This window comes from Bos mutus, chromosome 5 (assembly GCF_027580195.1).
Source record: "Bos mutus isolate GX-2022 chromosome 5, NWIPB_WYAK_1.1, whole genome shotgun sequence".
NCBI classification, from domain to species: domain Eukaryota; kingdom Metazoa; phylum Chordata; class Mammalia; order Artiodactyla; family Bovidae; genus Bos; species Bos mutus.
Window position 1 is genome coordinate 21,430,899 of NC_091621.1, and position 16,645 is coordinate 21,447,543.

The 16,645-nt window shown below is 43.4% G+C and overlaps 1 long non-coding RNA gene across 1 annotated transcript in view; it reads right to left on the reverse strand.

Moving 5' to 3' along the window:
- The window catches only part of LOC138987909 (uncharacterized), a 56,070-nt gene extending 39,681 nt beyond the window's left edge, over window positions 1–16,389 (reverse strand). Inside the window, exon 1 of the long non-coding RNA XR_011464190.1 lies at window positions 15,947–16,389. This is a non-coding gene — a long non-coding RNA (uncharacterized lncRNA). The remainder of the gene's footprint in view (window positions 1–15,946) is intronic.
- Window positions 16,390–16,645: the final 256 nt, after the last annotated feature.

The following is a 16,645-nucleotide window of genomic DNA, read 5'->3' on the forward strand; positions in this document are numbered from 1 at the left end:
ATCTGCCTGCAATGCAGGAGACCCTGGTTTGATTCCTGGGTGGGGAAGATCTCCTGGAGAATGGAATGGCTTACCTACTCCAGTGTTCTTGCCTGGGAAATCCCGTGGACAGAGGAGCCTGGCGGGCTATAGTCCTTGGGGTCACAAGAAGTCAGACATGACTGAGCAACTAACACTTTATATACTGAATACATAGGCATTTTCAGTTTTAATCCTGGGACTGCAATTATTTTAATGATAATTACTATTTCTGTTGATATTTCAGCTTCTAATACTTGATCCTCTGATGAGTGTCCATGAGCGCTGCTGCATTCGTTTTGCTTGCGTTGACTGAATATTCTTTTAAGTTCTTGCTAATTCTGCATTGTGAGTTTGACTTTACCATTATTGTTGAGTTTGGCCTTACATTTTGATAAGGAATCAAAGCCACCATTTCACCAGTTAGGCATTCACCAGTGGCTGACTTTATTTTTGGGGGCTGCAAAATCACTGCAGATGGTGACTGCAGCCATGAAATTAAAAGACGCTTACTTCTTGGAAGGAAAGTTATGACCAACCTAGACAGCGTATTACTTTGCCAACGAAGGTCCGTCTAGTCAAGGCTATAGTTTTTCTAGTAGTCATGTATGGATGTGAGAGTTGGACTATAAAGAAAGCTGAGCATGGAAGAATTGATGCTTTTGAACTGTGGTGTTGGGGAAAACTCTTGAGAGTCCCTTGAACTGCAAGGAGATCAAACCAGTCCATCCTAAAGGAAATATAGTCCTGAGTGTTCATTGGAAGGACTGATGTTGAAGCTGAAACTCCAGTACTTTGGCCACCTGATATGCAGAGCTGACTCATTGGAAAAGACCCTCATGCTGAGAAAGATCGAAGGCAGGAGCAGAAGGGGACGACAGAGGATGAGATGATTGGATGGTATCACCAACTCAATGGACATGAGTTTGGGTAAACTCAGGAGTTGGTGATGGACAGGGAGGCCTGGCGTGCTGTGGTTCATGCAGTCTCAAAGAGTCGCACACGACTGAGCGACTGAACTGAACTGAACTGAGTAGTCAAGTCCTACCATAAACAGGGATTCAGGGAGCAGAAAGATCCTCCACCTGCTTCTACCCACCCTTCCCAGGAAGTCACACACCCTAAAAACATGTTATCCCAAAAGATATTATGCAAGTTCCAAAATGACCTCTGGGCATTTTGGTACAACATCCATCTTTTTTCCTTATCATATACTCCTCCCTCCCTCCTTTCCTTTTCCCCTTAATTAGTAGAATAATTTCTGTGTGACTGGCAAAAAATAATACTTTCCTTTTCCAACAGCCATTGTTAGTTGTGATATAGTATAAAGGTAGTATATTGTGATGAGATTTCCAGTCTCCTATATTTTTTTAATGTAAGAAAATAAAAACATGTACTCTGGATCCATATACAGCAACGTGCCATAGGGATGAAGAGTACTAAGCAATCAGTTTCCATCAGGATTGTGATCAAGGGATAAGTACAAGAGACATGAGGTGTAGGCATATTTTCAATATGTCAAGAAAGAAGAAATGGGCATTTCTGGATATAAGAACAACCGGCAAAAGTTAATGGGCACATAAAAAGGCATGGACTTTCAAGGAATGTATAGTCTGATTTAGATGTTAGGATGTGGGACCTGGGGCATGGATGATGGTGTAGACAAACAGGCTGGAAATAGAATGACATACAAGAGTAAGGAGTTTTGACTGTTCTTTTTTTAAATTGAGGTATAATTGACATTTAACTTTAGTTAGAAGTGTGCAGCATAATGATTTTATATATATTGCAGAATGATCACAATAAGTCTAGTGAACATCCATCACCACACAGTTACAGTTTTTTTCTTATGAGAACTTTTAAGATCTTTGCAACTGTCCAGTGACATACAGTACTGTTGACTTTAGTCACCATGCTGTACATTACATGACCATGACATAATTGTTTTCTAACTAGAAGTCTGTACTCTTTAACCACGTTCACCTCATTTCCCCCACCCCTTGCCTAGGATAACCACCTATCTGTTCTCTGTTTCTATAAATTCAGTTGTTACTTCATTGTATTTGTAGATTCCACATATAAGTGAGACCATATGGTATTTACTTTTCTCTGACTTATTTCACTTAGCATAATGGCTTCAAGGTCCATCCATTTTATTAGGTGGGATTTCATCCTTTTTTATTGCTGAATAATATTCCATTGTATTTTTATTTATACACTACATTTTCTTTATCCGTTTAATCATTGATGAAGACTTAGTTTGTTTTCATATTTTGACTATTGTAAATAATGCTGCAGTATATGTGGGGGTTCATATTATGTTTTTTAAAAATGTATGTCTCTTCATTTATTTATATCTATAATGAAGAAACTAGATTAAATCATTGCATATTATTTTTTTAAGTGTTTTAATTTCCTTCAGATAAATACCCAGAAGTACAGTTGCTGGAATTTGTAGTTCTATTTTTCATTTTTCTATACTATTTTCCATAGTGGCTGTATCTGTTAACACCCTTTCAGATATATGATCTGCAAGTGTTTTCTCCCATTTGGTAGGCTGCCTCTTTGATTGTTCTTTAGGGATAAGAAACATTTATGTTTTTTGAGGAGAGAGATTACGCAAGGGGTAAAGAAACATCACACACAAAAAGCCTGAGGAAGGTGGGAAGAAGGCTTGCTTGTTAATGAGAAGATGAAAATGTTGGCAGGTGGATAGAGGAAGAATGAGAGGGAATATGGAGGTTCAGAATTGAATGTATAATAGAAAAGGAATAATTGGGCAAGAGCCTGTGTTATTATAGCATCTACTCTGTTTTTGTGAGGAAACGCTGTATGTTGAAAGCATCCTAGCAGTGTTTGCTGTTTTATCTATGACACCATCTGAAAACACATTTGAAAGTGCTTTAGAATAGGGATCAACAAACATTTCCTGAAAAGGCCTGATATTAAATATTTTAGACGATGTGGGTCAAATATAGTCTCTGTTGTATTTGCTACTGCTTCTCCTCCTTTGCTTTCTTCTTTTTCTCTTCTTCCTTTTCCTCCTTTTCCCTCTTTATAAAATCATTCTCAGTTCATGGGTCATACTAAAAACAAGCCATGGGCAGGATTTGGCCTGTAGGCCATAGTTTGCTGACCCCTTCTTTAGAACTTAGCTATCCTAATGGAACATTTGGTTTCACTCCCACCCCACTTTCTCTCAGTAAGTGATGAAACAAATAGGTCTTTGTGGAGAATAAAATGTTGGGATAATTTAATGCATTTGAATGTATGTGACCCTTGATCTGCTTTTGAGCACCATCGCTCAGATTTGTGATGGTAGCCTAGGTTCTCAGTCTCTTGACCCTAATGGCATGTATATACTGCCCCAACAAATAATACATGATAGAAATGTCACTGCATGGCTTCTGAGAACAGGGTGGTAAAAAGTGATATTGCTTCTGTCCTTCCCTTCTTTCCCCACATACTTCTGGAGCTCTAAGCTGCCATGTAAAGCCACCCTAAAGTTTCTTTGCTGAAAAGACCATGGGGAAGTCACACAGTCATAGGGAGAGTTGTCTGAGGAAACCCAGCTGTGCCTGCCCCCAGCTATTTTTAAGTCTTCTCAAACTAGGCCTCATGCATATGAATGAGCAAGTACCAGATGATTCCAGTACCAGCTACCATCTGCTGCAAGCTCTTGAGATACCCTAAAGCAAGAACCATCTAGGCTAGTTTAGTAAAGCCTCAGAGCCATGAGAGATAATAATAAAATTGTGGTTGTCTTAAGCCAACGTTTTGGCGTAATTTGTTACATAACAGTAGATAATCAGAAGTGGTTGGGGAACCTGGAAATGGAGTATTACTATAACAAAACCTAAAATGTATGGCAGTGGCTTTGCAACTGAGCTGCCCACATACGTTGGAAGGGCCTTGAAGAGACTAGTAGCAGAAGTCTGATGGATCTTGAGGTTGTCAGTAGGGCTTAAAGGAAAGTGAAGAAAAAATGATTAATACTGGAAGAAAAGCCCTAGTTAATAAAACCGTTACCTGTGATAATGTAGAAATATTAAATACTTAATGAGCCAGTGGATCAGCCTGAACAATTTTCAAGCTAAAGTTTTAAAGTTTCAGCTGGTTTCATTTAGCTGATACCATGAAATACAGATAATGATGAGCTGGAGAAGAAATTACTCAGTTTTCAAGCAAAATTTTGAGGAATATAAAAGTCAGAACTTCCTGTGTTAGAAAAGAAAATCCTTTTCTGATGACCATTCTCTTGCAGCAGAATGTTCTCAAAGTAAAACAAAAACAAAAAAAACTGGCCTCAGGACAAAAATCAAATTCAGAGCTCTGTCATGAAAATTCTCAGGATAAAAATAAAGCTAAGGATTTGACTGTGAAATCCTTTATTAAGACCCCAGAAAAATTTAAGGTGGTGCCTGACAGGGAGCTGCAGCTAGACAAGAATTGTTGATTTGGTTTTTGTCTAATGAAATAAACCCTAGTGAAATCAATGAGTCATAAGAAACTTACAAAGCTTTTAAGGAAAGTATATTGCAGAAATACTTGCAGCCTCAGCTATAAGAAACAGAGATGGCTTCAAAACGAAAATATACTTTCAGATCCTAGAAATTCTATAGGCAGAAAGCAGGCTCACCAAACTACTGAACTTAAAATGTGGGCTATATTTTATAGACTAGGAGGAATAACTTAGAGGATGGAGTGAAGAGCTGAGGAGAATCATTGCAGGGACTAGAAATGAACCCTCATCAAGGAATGGGCAACATGCGTCCAGTCAGCTTTGCTATGGACAAGAGACTGCTGTGCCTTTCGTTTTCTCCCTCTTTGAGTGGAAGTATTCATAGTGATTACCCTCTGCCATCTACCCATCATGAATATTGGGTGTGTGGGGGACACAGTTTATCTCTCTAGCTCATGAGTGTTTAGACCTAGAGGAATGGTACTCTTCATTTGGGAAAAGGTTCTATTCTTACTGCTTTTCTTTCTGTTTTTTTTGTAATTTTAAATCATAAAATACATTTGAATTTAGCTTAAATGGCTGTAAATAAGCCTATCATCTTGAATGCACCAAAATTCCCTTACCATTTCGAATCTTATAGTTTAATATGTGCTAAGTAACGAACACAGGGCCTCCCGTGTGTGCAATTGTTCTTTTGTAAATGCTGGTTTGCTTTAGCACTCTTGCCTGTGGATGACATTGTCTTTACCCATGGCATCCAGTTCCCTCACGCTGATCTCTCGTTCACCAAAGCCCTCTACTCCTACAACCCCTCCTCCACCCCACCAGGCCTCTCCATATGCTCCACTCCTGACTTTTTCAGGCATTTTACTGTCATCCAAACTCTGAACTTGCCTACCTTATTTTTCAAAGATTTGCAGAGTAACTAGGCAATTGTCATGAATAATGAAAGTGAAATAAAGTGTTAATTGTTTAGTCATGCCCAACTCTTTGCGACTCTGTGGACTATAGCCAACCAGGGTCCTCTGTCCATGGAATTCTCCAGGCAAGAATACTGGAGCAGGTAGTAATTCCCTTCTCTAGGGGATCTTCCCAACTCAGGGATCGAACCTGGGTCTCCTGCATTGCAGGCAGATTCTTTGCCATCTGAGCCACCAGGGAAGCTTAACTACAGTGTTAACACAGAAAATTTACTTGGATGATTGAAGTAGCAACCTTCAGTGTTTACCCTGTGGCATTAGTTGAAATTTCAAGCATTTTTTTGTAGGCCAGCTGAGTCCATTTTAGGTAAGGACCCTCAAGTTGATCCTCAAGTAATGACATTCATATTCTTTTCTAATAGAGAATGGCCATCTGTTAGAGATATAGTATAGGGTAGAACACTATGCTAAAATCTGTCCTGGTCCCACTCCATCTGTAAAGCTTGGAGTCTTAAGTTCATATGTATCTTTGGTCTCTGCCCCAGCATTTTGTAGAGAATTCTCATCTAATTAATATTAATGTCAATAGCAACATTGAAGAGGAAAACCTAAAAGGAAGAGAATTTTGAAAGAAGGAGTGCTGGGAAAGAGGAGGGCAGTTTTATCTGAATTGTTTTGCCTTGGAAAATTGCTGGTGTAATTCTGTGAGTTAGTATGTGTACATAAATATGCATTTCTTTATTTAACCAGTATTAACGAGCATCACTGTGTGATTCCTGCAGTATACTAGCTTCTGTGTTGTCATTCAGTCACTAAGTCATGTCCAACTCTTTGTGACCCCATGGACTGTGGCCACCGAGAAGCCTGGCAGGCCATAGTTCATGGGGTTTTTCATGCAAGAATACTGGAATAGATTGCCCTTTCCTTCTCCAGGGATCGAACCTGGATCTCTCCTCCCTGCCCCACCACCCCCGCCAGACCCCTAGCAAGCAGATTTTTGCCACTGAGTCACCAGGGAAGCCCACTAGTTTATGTGGATAAGATAAATTAGGGAGGTCACTTATTCTGTTAGACTGGCTCCAACAGCAGTTGGGTGGTGTGCGCTGTGTGGGGCCTAGGAGATGCTCGGATTTACCATTCCTTATATGGAAGGTTTCTGCATAGGATCAGAATTCATATGCATTCTCAGCTTTAAACATAAAACTGAATTTTCAGGGAAATTGAATTCCATCCACAGTAAATTTTGATTCTGTAAATAAAAAGCTTGCAAAGTCTTAATAAAAAGGAAACCATCTAACCTTAAAAATGAATTTATTACTAAGTGAATTTAACTCACAAAAGGAATTTTCCATAATATTTAGACTTTTGTTGGTTTTGGCTTTGTTTGTTTCTTATTAACATTTATAGTTGTTTGGTCTGGTCAAATATTGAATTTGAGTTCAAAGATATATCTCCTCTGAGGATGCAGTCTAACGAGGCCAAGTAAATAATCGGAAAAAAATAAGTTTCCAAGTTTTAAGGGCAGTACTCTTTCCATGGCAAACAGCATGTCTCACTTTTTCAGTCATCTGCAAAATTGGGCTACTCATTCCTACACAAGTGAATGTGCTGATTTCTGTCTTTTTCTTTCCCGCTTATCCCCCACCCTTCTTTGCTCAGTTTCCACTTTCTTTCCTCTTGATGTTTGCCTCATCTCTTCCTGTGTAATGTATGGCCACGTCTTTGGGGAGCAGCAGCGTGGCATCAGAAACAAGGGGCGCCCTCACAGTTACATTCTGCAGGCTCATCATGGGGCTCCAGGCAGGTCACTAATCGTGAAATGGGGGAGTCAGTGCTGGCTGGGTGTTAGTTGATTGAGGTGGCGTGGACAGAACCTGGGGACTTCAGGGCCCTGTCAGTGGCCCTTCAACATATTTCCATTGCTGTCACTTAACTTACAGGCATGCGTGATCCAGCAGTCAGTTATTCTGTGCAGGAGGGAGCAAGGGCTTTAAATCAGGTGGCCAGAGGGTTATTTCTCTGCTGTTTAACAGCTGTATGACCTCAGGTGAGTTTCTTAATCTCATTTATCCTCAATTTCCTTGTTTGTAATACCTCCCATGAACGGTGGTTCTGAGGATCACAGATAATATAACATAAAATACCCAGCAAAGTCCTGACACAAGGAAGGTGTTTATAAATAGTAGCTATTGATGTTTTAAGTAGGCTAAAAGGTCTCTTTCACATGCTTTTACAGTCATTTAATCTCAATCTCTCTTTCACAAACACACACATACAACAGTTACCATCCTAAGCTCCTCAAATTGTCCATGCACCTTACCATTTTAAGAATGGCCTTTTGTTACCAGGGAAGTGGTTCTGTTGCCAGCTGAAAGGAATATTCAGGAAATGGCTCAGGAAAAAAAAAGTAGAAATGTATTAAAAAAAAATTACTCTGTGGTAATGTTATCTCTTTATCTCCTCTGCATAATTGTGATGTCTCCCAATGCTGTCAAAAACAACAGCCAATCCAAATCTTGTTGAAGTCTAGCCTGCCTGGGACTAGGGTACCCCTCTTAGCATGCTTGCAGTTGTGTTACCTTGCTTGGATCGACTAATAAATGGCCAGGAGTCATTTTGCATGACAGCCTTTCAATTCTGCAGAAACCCTAAAACTGACCCAGATAAATGCCTGGGTCCCCCAGGTCTGTGAGTCTCTACGCTGCCCCTTTGTTAGGTGTCATATCCTCTTGACTGCCTCTCAAGGTGAAGAGAACTGGGTGGCACTGGTGAGACAGTGCGGCCAGGGGACCTGCTGCAGCCCCTGCAGGAGGGGCCCTGTCTTTGACTGACGGCTGTAATATTGCTCTTGTGACAAGCGTCTTTTTAGTCAAAAGCAGTAAATCTTCCCTTTTGTAAATGACAGATGGTTAGGATTGTTACTTCTGTCTCCAGCAAACCCATAAGAGGAAAAACAAACAGATAACTGACATTGAGTTCTTCTTGTTTTCAAGAAAACTAGGGAAGATTTGAAGCCATATAGTTTCAGTAAGGTTTTGCAGTGTTTGTGATCCACAGAACAACCCCACCCATTCCCACCCCCTGATGTCCACATGCTAATAATCCCCAGGACCTGCGAATATGTTAGGTTACATGGCAAAGTGGAGAATTTATAATTGCAGATGGAGTTAAGGTTGCTACTCAGCTACCCTTAAAATAGGGAGATTATCCTGTATTGCCTGGTGAGCACAATAGAATCACAGTGGAATAGGGAGCAGAAAGAGAAAGAGGTGACTGGACTCAAGGTTAGAGTGATGTGGTCTGAGGACATGACCAACCACAGTGGACTGGGAAGAGGGAGGAAGAGGGGCTGTGAGCCAAGGGATGCAGGTAGCCTCTAGAAGCTGGGAAAGGCAAAGAAACGTATCTTTGGAACCTGGAACCTTCAGAAGGCCCTGCCGACACCTTGATTTCAGCGCAGTGAGACCCATTGCAGACTTCTGACCTCCAGAATTATAATAAATCTGTGTTAAGTCATTACGTTTGTGGTAATGTCACAGTAGGATAGAAAACTAATACAGCATTTAACTGCACAATGAAAACTCTAAAATTGATGGACCCAAATTTCCTCTCTCTTTCCAAGAAAGGTGGCTGCTACTAGTGAAATGACAAACCAAAAGCAGGGAGAGGGAAGTCAGCCATGGGCCAGGCTGGCCCACTGCCGGAGCGCTGGTTGGAGTGGTCTCTTGTTCCTGCCTCGTCGTCTCTCCTCTGCCCGGCCTCTGTCTGGGGTTATTCCCCACACCCCCATGTTGCCGCTGCTTCTCTTTTCACCAGCGGTCTTCTCTCCAGCTCCCCTCTTCTCTGATGGGAGCTGGCACTGGCCCAGGTTAGCAAGAGGAAAATGGACATTCCTCCTAGTTTCCTCCCTCCTGTCCACACCTGCATAGTCCCTGGGGAAGAGTCTTGACTGAAAGTGAGCAAAGAAAGGAGGAGTAGACAGGAAAAAAAGACGCCTGAAAACAGTCAGGCTGGACATACTTAAAGGGAAGGGAGACAAACAGGAGATGCCACCTCATCTCATTGACTTAGCTGTTGCCATTTTCTTTAGCAAAGTTCCAGTGTACTGTCCACCAGGCCTGAGTGCAGCTGTTATTCCTGTGTTCCCAGTGGTACAGCAGACCTTTCTCCATTTCTCCAAATGGTTAACTGCACACTTAGAACTCTTGGCAGAGTTTGGGATGCAGAGTTAAGTACTTGGGGTGTACCTAGCCCCATCACCATCTGTGATCTGTACAAAATTTGATATACGCTTTAGGCTAGTCAAATACTCATTGGTCCTCTGCTGTGCATTTGGCAGTGCACTAGGTGTAGGAAGTGGAGGTGGGCAGCAAGGGCTAGTGAACCTGGCTTTCTGGTGGAGAAATGGGATTTGGGGATTATAATAAGCAGTCTATTTCCTTGTCACAGCATATGAGCAATTTACTGAAAGTGTTGTCCTAAAGACATGAGCTTATCTAGACAAAAACAAAAAAATTAAAATTCCTCCCCTAAAGGTTGTTCAGTGACTCTCTGTACTTCCAAGAGGACAATAAGCTCTTTCTTTGGAATCTGGGAGGTGCTTCCAGGGCATGAGAAAGAATGCTCTACTCTGCGGCCTTTGATGTGATCTCCCAGGTGTGCCAAATAATGCCTTGGTAGCTTTCCAACCACCTGTTGTCATTTTACAAGTTTCGCCAGATGCCTTTATATATTGGGCAGAACCAAATCTTGAAAAGGGACGACGTGACACCTTTAACACCCATCATGTTCAAAGTATACTCCATGTCCGGGCTGCATTGTCATTCATTAGAGATGAAGATTTACAGTGTCTTAATTTGAATCACCTGTCACTAAAGGGTCTCGTTGGCTTCTGTCTTTCCCAGAAACTTTTGTTAGAGGGATCTTTTCTTTTCGCCACTACTGCACGGCATATGGGATCTTAGTTCTCCACCCAGGGGTCAACACTATACCCCTTGCGGTGGAGTGGAAGTGCAGAGTCGTAACCACTGGGCCACTAGGGAAGTCCCTAGAGAGGACTTTTTTTTTTAATTGAGCTACCCCTTCTCTTCCCTCCCGCTTATCTGAGTCAGATGCTCTCATAATCCTCACACTTCCTCTTTGTTAGCAGTCATCACACCAAACTGTAGTGCCTCTTCACTCATGTGTGTCTCCCACTAAGCTCTAATAATCCGTGGCGGCTGGCCCGTGCCTGCCTTGTGTACATTTGTTTGTACACCACTCAGCCCTGATGCCAGCGGGTGAACGAAACATGTGGGTGTGTTGCGTGAGAGAAAGCCACTTTTGCTGCCTAAGAACTTACAGTGATTCTCAATTGTGTATCAGATACAGACGCTTCATTTCAGTTCTCAACTCCTTGGATTTTTCTTGTATAGGAGCTTTCAGATTTCCTCCGGGCCCCTATCTGATTACTTGCATCTTCGTGCTGTAGGGTGTCTGCTCTGCCTGTCCACCCAGGGTAGTTTGTCCCCAAAGGCGGCTGCCAACTCCTTGATTTCTTCTCTGCACACTTGCCACTCCCTCATGGAGAGAGATTCCTCTGCCCACTTGAACCTGGGCTGGCCTGTGACCAATTTGACCAACAGCCTAGGCGGAAGTGACACTGTGCCAATTCTGGGCCTACTCTTTAAGAAAAGACAGTTTCCCATCCCTTAGAGCCCTGAACTGCCACTAATAAATACAGGCAAATAAGCCACGTGGAGGATGCTGAGGCACTAGCAAGTGAGTGAAGAAGCTCCATTAGCCAGTCAGCCCAGGTGAGCCTTAAGGCGACTCCAATCCCAGCTAGTTCCTGTTGTTTTCTGACTGTAACTACTCAAGAAATCTGAGGCAGGACCACCCAGTCAAATACGGTCAGCCTACAGAACCATGATATAGCAGTAGTAGTTTTAAGCCACTGAGTTTTGGGTAATTTGATGTATAGCAATAAATACCCTAAATACCACCCTCCAAGGTCCCAAATGTAGATTTTTGGTAAAGCTTTTCTGTGCAAGTCTAGTTGATGATAGTCCTTCCCTTCTCTAATTCCCACAGGACCTCTCAGTACCACACATTTTGTTATCCAGCCGTACATACTTGTTTCCATTTTCTATACTCTGTTCTGGACTCCATGACTTTGAAGATACCAAGCAATGGAAATATGTCTTTTGAGATCCCTTCAACAAGTACCAGTCCTGGACAAAATATAATTAATAAGCTGTTGAGTTGAGTTTTAAAGCATTCTTTGAACTTTCTGCCGGCTCTTTTAGCTGTGATTCTTCATGGTATCTTGGAGCATTCTTTCGAGTCATGGTTGTGAAAGTATGTCTGGGTGCAGGCAGCCCTCAAGATCCACCCAAAGACAGTATGCGACAGAGCAGTGGTTCTCCAAGTCTGGTCCTGGATCAGCAGCATCACTGTCAGCTGGGAACCACTTAGACATGCAGATTGTAAGGTCTACCCTAGACCTGTGAAATTTGAGGTTCTGGGAGTGGGGCCCAGCATTCAGTGTTTGAACAAGTTTTCCAGATAATTGTAATGCATGCTGAAGCATGAGCGTCATTCTTGTAAGAGAAAAGAGTTCAAGGTTTAAGATAGAAGGTCTAGGATTTTTTCATTAAACAGCATTTATTGGATGTGCATTTGCTTGTGCGGGGTGTAGTGTTAGGGGCAGGGGATACTAAGATGGCTATCGGTTGGTCTCTGCCCTTGTGTGCTGAGGGAGAGTGAGGTAGCTGCTCTGTTGACGTATGTATGAATGAGACATACCCCCAAATGATCTGTAGAAAACCCACACACTGAATGAAACAGTCCAATTTTTTTTTTACCTTCGCTTTTCTATTTAAGGATCAGATGCCGTTATCATGAACTTAAATAAGCTTTAGGAACCCTTTTATCAGGATATGTTTTATTAAAGATTACTCCATTAGTAAGTAGCCTGTTTAAAATAGTATTCACACTCACCATTGAACAGAACATCTAGATAAGTAGAAAGAAAATTAAAATAATTCATAATCCTACCACCAATGGCTAATACCACTTCAGTGCATTTTCCTCCCAGCTTATTAATGCCTGGGTCTTTTTTCCTTTTTCTATATCTGCCTTATGCTCTTAGTAACATACTATATGCATTCTAGGTCACTTGTTTCCTGAAGCTTCAGCATGTTTTGGTGAAATGGCCGTAGTATAGTCACGATGCTGTTTGCCCTGGGTGCAGCTGAGTAGTAGTGGAGACAGTTACTGGTTCCCCCTTTCAGTGCTGTCCATGTCCTGCTTTCCCTTTGTTTATTCTTTTCTAATCAGCCCCATAGACTCCTCCTTGTCTCTCCTCTCCACCTGTCCTACTTTTCTTCTTCCCCCTTTAGCTTTGTTGTCCACCCCTGGCTGGCGTGACCTTTCCACCCCTTGTCCCTTGATTTCTCTTCATCCTTCCTACATGAGGGCTGTTACCAACACACAGGGAAGAGTGTCCCTTCCTTGTACGTTCTCTGACTTGGCAAAGCTCTCTTCATACCTCTGTTGTTGTGCTCTCATGTGAGGGTTACACATTTAGGGTCTGGGCTTGAGACTAGAGAATTCTTATTTCTCTCTGCATCCCCTAGGACAAGTGAAAGGACTTCTTGTAATTCATTTGCAAAATGAATAAATAAAACCCCAAGGCCTGTCGGTCACCTGGAACTGCTGTTCACAAGTGCAAGACCCACTGGCAAGCCCCTAGGCTATATTATACAGGCTTCTGACCTTGATACACAGGCACTGTGGTTCCTTCAAGGAAGCCTCTGAAAAAGCTCAAATCCAAAGCTCAGGGGAGTATTGAAACGATACAGCCAAAACCAGAAGGAGCTACTTTCAGGTCAGATAGGAAATGGACAGCATAGGAGAATAGAGGGCTTGGGAATGCTGTCTGTGGTGGCCCAGGACCCATGACAGAGGGAATGTGTATTCTCTGAGACAAGATTAGAACCACTGCATCTTTGTAGAGAAGACCAGAATTGCTGTGAGACACAGCCTGTGAGGTAGACTGAAGTAAGACAGTAGAGGTGCTTCCCTTGTTTTATCTGAGAGCAGTAGTCAGTTCCGCAGTCATAATTTCCATCTTTGACAGTGAGCCATTCAGAAGGAGGAGGAGGAAGTTGGGAGGCTGAGGAAGGGAGGGAGAGAAGCATCTACTGAACCATCAACTCAAGTGGCCTGGGAAGGAGCTTCCTGGTAAGCCAAAAATGCAAACCAATGGAGCTGATTTCTGTTGTGATGACAGATGAGCTTCCTGCCCGTCCTGAGAGCAGCCTACTGGGGCAGGTGGAGAGGCAGGGCCAGACCTTTGTGTGGACAGAGGCAACGCTACTGCCCGGCTGCCAGCCTGTCTCTCTTTAGAGACCAACATGGCTGAGCTCAGTTGGAAGGCTGGGGAGACAGCACTTCTTGTTTCTGGGTCACATGTCAAATTAGTGGAGGATTATTTTAAGCTAAAAACAGTTATACTCAAGAGTTCAGAGTTAGTTCTCTTCTGTGGTTTTGACTTGCTCTGCAGTCGTTGCGCCTTTGATGTTCTTAAACATACTTGGTTTTCCATTTTGGTCTTGAAAAAATTAGGAGACACCTGACTGCTCATCTTTACTAGGGGGTGAAATTTCTGGCATTTTATAAACATTTAGTTTCATACAGCGATGACACGCAGCTTGAACTCGTCAGGATCGTCAGCAGGCACTAAACAGGGTTGTTCTTTGCCCCCTCCCTTACGGTCCATGATCCACCCATGGTCAGCATGACCTTCACCTTCTATCCTGGACCAACTCCCTTTCATCCCTCATGATCCACTGCAATGGTCAACCTGGAAAACCTTCCCTGACCTTTGCAGACTCTTAACCTCTGATTCTCTGCAGCACTCATGGTACTGGACTTTTTTCATGTTGAGTGTTACACATTTAGGGAGCTGGACACAGCAGCCATGTGTCACGTGCACATGCTATGGCCTGTGGCCCAAACAAATTGCTGCTCCTAAGCTCCAAATCCATTTTTGTGGCCCTGGAAGGCAACCCCTTACCCTTCCGCTCCACTTGGCTCTTGTAATAGGACTAAATGGGCCATCTTCGTTTCTACTCAGGCAGCATTTGATGAGATTAGTCAGTGATGACAGGCAGCTCTCATCCCCCACTGGGCCAACCCTACCTGGCAGGACTGCACTTGCTCACCTTGATAGGTGGCAGGACAATTACTGGGCGCCTTTTCGACCTGCTTCAAAGCTTCTTGTAACCTGGCACTGAATGAAATGCACAGCCTTCCAACTCAGTGACATTTAAGGCAACCACTCATTGGTCCAGGCAGTACAATAAATTGGTACTCAGCTGCTCCCAGTCTATTTTTCTGGTTAGAGCTATAAATAAAAGAGTGTGCCACTGCACATGTGACACCAACTTGCCCCTCTCCCCAAGCAATCACGTCCTCTCCCTTGCTCTCTGGTTTTGTTCTGGTTCCCGAGGAACAGTGTTAAGGATTGTATTTGGGGGTTGCCTAGTGCTATGTGTCTACATCTGAGTCCCCCCAACACAAATAAATACAGTAAATGAATATATATATATATATATATATTTGAATATCCATCCCTACTGAACGGGTTATTCATTCATATGGAAATAGTTGGCACTAAATATAACTCCCCCAGTATTCTTATTTAGTCCCTCTTATTCAAGGGACTAAGTTGCATCACTCAAGGGTGATATTTAAATGACAGTTACTGCAGTAACACAGAGTAATGACCTTGTGAAGTGTGGTATATTGGTGTGCTTATCCAGGAACTTAATATTCAGTAAATACTAGTTGTGATGTCTGAAGAGAACTCAAAAGACAAGAAATCATTTTTTTCCCACACAAATGATTGTGAAATACAGCATTTTTAGAAACACTTTTTTCACCCCCCATGATACCTTCAAATTCCTTCTCTTCTAAGTAGTGTTGCTTCCCACCCCCCCAACTCAAATATTAAAAATAAAAACAAAAAAAGTAATCTCCCTGCTCTTCCTCCCGTCCACCTCCCACGTCCTATACAAACGAAAAGGAAAAAAAAAAGAATAAGGAAGCTGTCCTATCAAAAGATCCTTACCCTCTCGGACTAAATCTACTTTAATCAGTATGCTAGCAAATTCTGTCAGACTCCCCGATTTTTTAAGCAGTACATTATCAGACTCCTCGACTTTTTAAGCAGTACATTATTTAAGTTTCCGCCAAAGCTAAACCTTTGCCAGGCCCCAACCCACTCTCCATAGAGGCTGTTGCCAGGTTGACTTCCCTGTCTCAGTCAAGAGGCCGCTCCTCAGCTCCGATGGAAATTAATAAGGCCAATCAGAAATGCACAAAGCCTGCCCGGCCAATCGTTCCCCTCCAAGCGTTTGCCATCTCCTCTGCGGTCAGATAAATCACGTTAAAGCTATTACACCAATGACCATAAATTAGGGGGCCTGGCGGTCCAACCTCCTGAGGACAAGGCAGGCTAAGATGATTCCAGCTCGGGGGAGGGGAGGTGGCGCGTTACCTGTGGTTACAGCATCCCCGGGCCTCCCTGAGGACTGGTGTCTGGACTGCGCCCAGCTGTGGCCACGGCGCTTCTCGGAGATGGTGCGATCCCCCAGGTGCGGGGGCTCCATCTGCGCCGCTCCGCCAGACTATTTACAGCCAAGGTTCGGCCGGTGATCGCTGGCATGGAAAACTCATTTCTCAGCCCGGATTTTTATTTACACTCTTACTAAGGAGGCTTCACTCACGTCGGAATGGCAGCGAGTGGCTGCGGCGAGCTTTGGCCCCGGGCCAGGCAGCCGATCTGGGGCGGGTGATCCGCCTTCGCCGGCGACCTTCTGCCCAGAGTGCGCGATGGGCGCGGGGACAAAGGCGCCAGAAGCCGGGCTGCGAGAACCTCGGTGCCTAAGCACCCTGGAAAAGTTCGGTGGCTTTGTGGCTGGATTTCCTTTTGCAGTATTAGCCGATTCCCCGCCCCCTTTCCTACCATTCTCTTGGCAGACGTGGAACGTGAGGAAACAGGAGAGTGATGTGCTTTATTAACTCCATCTAAACCCCTAGGTCAAGATTCCGCCCTCCCCCAGGCCCCTTTCCACCCGCCCAAGCCTCCCCTGCCGGCTGTAGCCCACGCATCCAGCGGGGATGGACTGGCAGTGACTACTCCCCAGAGGGAAACTTCCTGGCTGTTCTTTCCGTTGGCGCCGCCTGAAACCCTGAG